The 6,046-nt window shown below is 37.4% G+C and overlaps 1 protein-coding gene across 9 annotated transcripts in view; it reads left to right on the top strand.

Annotated features, from left to right (window-relative positions):
• The first annotated feature begins 3,783 nt into the window (after positions 1-3,783).
• Positions 3,784-6,046, top strand: part of LOC133109642 (transcriptional enhancer factor TEF-5-like) — a 36,117-nt gene continuing 33,854 nt past the window's right edge. For 4 of the 9 annotated variants that reach the window (XM_061219083.1, XM_061219088.1, XM_061219090.1 and 1 more), the window contains exon 1: positions 3,784-3,954. The gene's annotated coding sequence lies outside the window, so the exon portion shown is untranslated. The remainder of the gene's footprint in view (positions 3,955-6,046) is intronic. The other 5 variants (XM_061219084.1, XM_061219087.1, XM_061219086.1 and 2 more) reach the window with 2 other exon arrangements.

A 6,046-nucleotide genomic window follows, 5' to 3' on the forward strand; every position in this document is an offset into this window, starting at 1 on the left:
TCTAAGTGACTTTGACCATGGAATGATTTTTGGTGCCAGACAGGGTGGTTTGAGTATCTCAGAAACTGCTGATCTCCTGGGATTTTCACGCACACTAGTCTCTAGAGTTTCCAAAGAATGGTGCAAAAAAATAAAATAATAAAAATCCAGTGAGCAGCAGTTCTGCAGACAGAAACAGAAACAGCAAATAACCACACATTACAACAGTGGTATGCAGAAGAGCATCTCCAAACACACAACGCACCATAACTCTAAGTGGACAGGCTACAGCAGTAGAAGTAAAAAAAAAAAAAAAACTCTAATAAATACCTAATAAAGTGCTCACTGAGTGTCTATATCTTTTGTGCATTTCAATACACATTTGTGGCGTTTTTATTTGTGTTGTTGTTGTTGTTTGGTGACGATGTCCTTGGCTTCATTTGGTGAAGTACACATGTTCTATTTTGGTCATGTTGGCTGCAGTTGAAATGCTCATACCTGTGAATCTATCACTTGTGAATTTTTGCTATGGACAACATTCGCCAAGCATTTGTTGTAAAGAAATGTTTTTAGGGAAAACAAACACATTGCTTATTGTCGTAGTGTAGTCATGGCCTGCACCGAATGTTTTGTGAATGTTCTTTCAACGTTTATATGCGTATGACATGCCTTTCTCAATGTCCTTATTTAGCCTTTATTTGATGATCATAATATTAAAACATTATTAAAAAAAAATAATCTCCCTGTCGAACTGAGTATTTAGAGTGCTGATGTCTGCAATATTATGTCTACTGTATGCTGAGAGATTGAACACTGCAAAAAAAAAAAAAAAAATGTCTGTCTCTGTCTTATATTAGCCTTAAAATCTTAATCTTAATCTATTACTAAAAGAAAAAGAGAAAAGTATTGCCAATGGGGTGATGTTTTTATTAATTTCAAGATTTGCCAATGAGGTAAGGATATTTCAATTGTCAAGAAAACAGTAACTTAAAACAAGTTAACAGTAACATTAAAACAAGAAAAGAACTATAAGTAATAAATAAGGTATGGTTTTAAGTCTCATTACAAGTATAAAAAATACTTGCTAAGACGGGCTTTTTTGTAGTGAAGGGTTTGTGCTCAGGAAAAACACCATCAAACCCAAAGTAATTATTAAAACTACTGACTAAAAAAGTTTCCCAGGTTCAAAGTCCTTCATACATCTGCTGAGGTGCAGGAATTATGAAGCCACTTATGAAGTTCTATGCATTTTCATAAGTGTACGGCTGGACCTTAGATCAGGATTTGTGGATTTGGGGGGCATGACGCCACGACTCACAGGACGCTGATGTAAATGGCCGTCTACCTTCAGTCCCCTGACAGACAGACATAACTACAACATGTATTATACATACTGTGAGGTACTGATTGTGAGCTTGAGTGCCTTCTGAAGGGTAAAGAGGCGATTGAGAACATCCAGGATTATGTTAAATCAGCCAGAGATTTCACATATCTGGCTGATCGTGCTGGACTTGACACTGGGAAGGAGGACTCTTACTGTATTTTGAAAATAACTTACAGTGAAATATGGAAGTGTGGATTGGATCTATGGGTCTTGCTTAAAAAGGGGGTTTTACTTAGTGTTTTTAATCTGTGGCAGCAACTATAGGAAAACATGTTTCTCTTTTTCTGTATAACTGATTCTGTAGTCCTAAATGCTAATTGAATCAGTTGTGCCAAATCAGGGTTGAAATGAAAACCTACAGGTGCTAAATCTACAGGTTGTTTTCTGAGTCCCGCACTTAATGGGTGTACATTGTGCCGTAATGTGTTTGTCCTACAGGGGGCGCTGTTGCTACAGAATCATTGATTGGTCTGATCATGAAGTGAAGAAGAGGGGCTACATTAGACAGAATGGTTGTTTGCCCTGTTTAGCTCACCAAGGGTAGTATTTGAATTACATCATCATCTCGTTTGACTTATGGGACACAGGAGAGAGAGAGAGCTGTAATATTGTGGAATGCATGCAAATTCCTGCAGAATTCCTGAGGAATATCATCCAAAATTAAGTGTATGTTTTCTATTAAAGAAGAACAGCTGCAATGCTGGATATTTTACACTGGGAATGAGAAACACACACGCTCACTCATACACACACACACACACACACACACACACTCGTCAGTAATACATGTGTCTGGTAGAGCAGGAATGTGCATCTATACCACACGGCACAATGAAGCAGATGGTTTGGGAAAACAAAGAATATAAATCAAGAGGCCACAGCTGGAGGTGTACGGATCTTGGCTGCATCTTGTGCTCACACAATCTCCAAATCCTCCAAGGCCAATCGGCTTATTCGGAGGGCTGCTTGAAATGAAGCCTTCGCCGTGAGCGATCAACAAAAACAAGCTTCTTTTTTTTTTTGTCTAAATGCCATTAGGCCTTCGATTGGGGCCAGGTGTTATGGTCAGATAAGACAAAGGTTTTCGCTTTTTGGCCATGCAAACTCTTACTGTATTTTGAACATAACTTACAGTGAAATATGGAAGTGTGGATTGTATCTATGGGTCTTGGGGCTCTTTTAAGGTCAATGCAAAGGCAAGTGCCTCTGCCAGGAAACTGAACTATAATTCAGTTAATATATTATACTATATTATAATATATTATAATTCAGAAGACGAAATAGTGTCAAAAGTATAACTCAAAGGAAAAACATATAATTCAAAGGGGACATTTTTTTTGTTTGTTTCATTATTATTCTACCATTGTGTTTGTTTTTTTGTTTTTTTGTTTTTTTGTTTTTAATAATTCAATCTTGGCCATGAATGAAACCTGATTAAAAAAGATTCCATTAATACATTAGTCCATTAAAATAATCAAAGCCAACAAAGGGAGACATTTCTTATTGTTAATAATGGTTCATATGAATTAATATTAGTATAATTTTTTTTGCGATAACCACAGTTGTAATGTAGCCATAGTTGTACTACATATTTGTGCATATGTTTCCTTTTCTTTTGAATTTAATTTTAAGGGTCACATTGTCACATTTTAAACCATTGGTCCTCACTCCTGGTCCTGGAGAGCGGCAGGATGTGCTGGCTTTTGTTGTTTCTCAGCACTAATTTGATCAATTACAGAGTTAGCTCACCTGGTTTCTTTATTTGATTGCTGATATACTCGATATTAGGGTGAAAACAAAAACCAGCACACATAACCTGCTGCTCTCCAGGCCCAGGAGTGAGGACCACAGGTTTAAATTGAACATTTCACCAAAACTGCCGTCTTTACGTACATATTTAGCATCTAAAAAGTGCAATAACAACACATGAAAAGAGAAATTAATGAGTGGCAAAATATTGGTGAGGAGAGTGTTGGATCTGTCCTGATGACAAATTAAAAATTAAGAAATACATTGTACCGTGACATTCAGGCTAGTCAACAGGCTACCAGCTCAAAGAATATAGATCGCTGTAGTTTCATTCGGGTGGGAAACTATGATTCATGAAGCGTATGACGTATGTTAAACGAAATCACTGTTTAGAGATGCGTTTGGTTCCTGTTTGACGCCGGTATGAAACATAATAAACCCGTATAAACTTGATGTTGCGCAATGACTTTTTTGTTCGACGTTCATAGCAAGCCGAAGGAGGATTTTTTGTTTCATTTAGACGCATACATTTGGGAGGCGTGGTCCTCCGAAGATTGTTAACTATGTACAGTAGAACGAACTGGAGTGGGCGGAGTTTCAGGAAAGGGTCTACCCTCCCAAGCTTCGTTGATTGACGTTTGCCATGGCTCCTCCTTAAACCCTTTTCCTCCTTTTCCAGTGTCGTGCGTTGATTTCATACCAAACTCATACTTCGCATTCCACCTTAACTGTCAAACCGGGAGTAATATTTATTGAAGATAAAAAGGCGCCTCAAAATAGTGATTGCATTCGGTAAAAATTTGACTTGTTCCCGAAGTAGGAGTGTAAATTATCAACTAAAGGTGAGTCTGAAAATAAGTTTTCTTTGTCTAATCGGGGTTTTGGGTGAAGTTTTCATTCTGCGTGCTTGGCGAAGTGTTCAGATCTTTGTCATATTTTGCATTTTTTTCTCTGAAGTTGAAGGGAAGAAAAGAAATTTGGATTGATATTTCGGAGTTCGCCGTCCTGTTTGTGTAACTGAAACCGTAACCAAATGACCGGTTAAGTAGGCTACAATTTTGAATAATTCCCGGACTTTCGGAAGACGTTTCCACAGTGGTGCAAGATGTTGAGCAGATGTCGCTTTTCCTGCACATTCTTTTACTTACCTACAATGACATTTGTATGCAACTTCCCAAAGTTTGAGTGGTATCAGTTTGTAGGCTGTTCCCCCGGGTTTGTCAGGAATAACAAAACGGAAGGAAATTACTCACAGCTGGATTCATTTTAACGCGGATTTTTGTATGTGTTTTTTAGGTAAGTGAATCCTGTGCATTTTATCAGTCTATAGTTAATGTGCTCTGGCTACCCTGTGCGTTGAAACAGCTCTGTGTTAATTACGTAAAGTTTTTGTTCGTTATTTTTAGTATAAATAAGTAATTATATATTCGTGTTTTAATATTATTACTGACTGTCCTCCCATGCGCAATGTAGCGATACGGTAATCAGTTGATATTGCCTTCAACAACACGGGCTCTTGCGCATTAAAAGTTGGGCCTATTGTAGATCAGAATACATAAAAGTAGGTATACATGTCAATAATTAATGTTTAAACATTATGACACACAACAGTGTATAAGCCTAACAAAAAATCACCGACGACAACAGGTGGACAGAACTCCTATCGTGACAAAATATTGCGACTTTTCCAAAATGCTTGGGGCAGCCCTGTCAAGTGAAGTCACGCGCGGAATCCTTTTCCCGGTCGAGTTTCGGATTTCCCAAGCGCTGTCGTGAGGGGTTAACCCTTTCGGATTGTACTCTACCTCAATGGTGTCTAAGGAGCCTGTTTCTTCGTGCCAACTTCTGCTCTTAATTATTTAATTCGCACAATCGTTTAGTAATTGACATTTTAGCCACATCTCTTGATACGATCGTGAATGACAGCTGAATACCGTTCCTGGGTCCGGATTTGAAACCCTTTTTTTTTTTTTTTTTTTTTTTTTTTTTGTCGTCGGTTAACAAAAGCATTCAGCTAATTTGCTAAATTCGCTACTGTAACGGCTGACTGCGAAAACCTCCACACACACACACACCGGCCCTGCTGTAGGGCCAAATAGAATCCGCGATCCCTGTTGCCCAATCGACCACAGCACGACGAGCAGAATTATCTTTTAGAAGGCTCTTGTTTGAATTTCCCAAAGTCTCTTGTAAAAACCGAGTTTTCTTCACAGGTGTGAAATTCATATCCTGTGGTATTTATCATACGTCAACACAGGGTCAACATCAGACGCCTGGGTGCACAGCTTCTCGTTCCAACCAGTTGTAAGCCCTGATTTATAACGAGCTGTTAATTGTTGCTAAGTAGACGCTTGCAATGTCTACAAGGTTCTTATGTTACCCTTTTAAGACGCATTACTCTGTCAGAAATTGATGTTGGGAAAAAATCCCTTATGCTAATCCTAAAGGAAATCCTAATTTCCCTTATGCTCACTTGGAGACATCCTGAGACCGATCACTTAATGTTTTAATTTTCTGTAATGTGCTATATGGGAAATTATTGTCTTGGAAAGGGGTTAGATTTTCTCTTGGTCGAATCATGACCACGCTCGCAGGTTAGATAAATTCGAAATGAATGAACGTAGGTACATCTGGTAATTGACACACCCAATTAAAAACCCTTTAATGTGTTAAGACAAATTAAAGGACAAATACTGAAATAACTTATTCACCTTTTTTCAAAAACTTTAGATTCAAGATACTGACTAGAACAAAAACCATCCCCAGACTGAGTTTATATATTATCAAATAATATATAATGATAAATAATAATAATAATAATAATAATAATAATAATAATAATAATAATGATCATAATAATAATAATACTTGTAATAATAATTTGTTAAAGTAACTAAATAATGTCACAAGGAATTGTCATCTTTGAGTGAGATC

The sequence above is a fragment of the Conger conger genome, chromosome 14 (genome assembly GCF_963514075.1).
Source record: "Conger conger chromosome 14, fConCon1.1, whole genome shotgun sequence".
Lineage (NCBI taxonomy): Eukaryota > Metazoa > Chordata > Actinopteri > Anguilliformes > Congridae > Conger > Conger conger.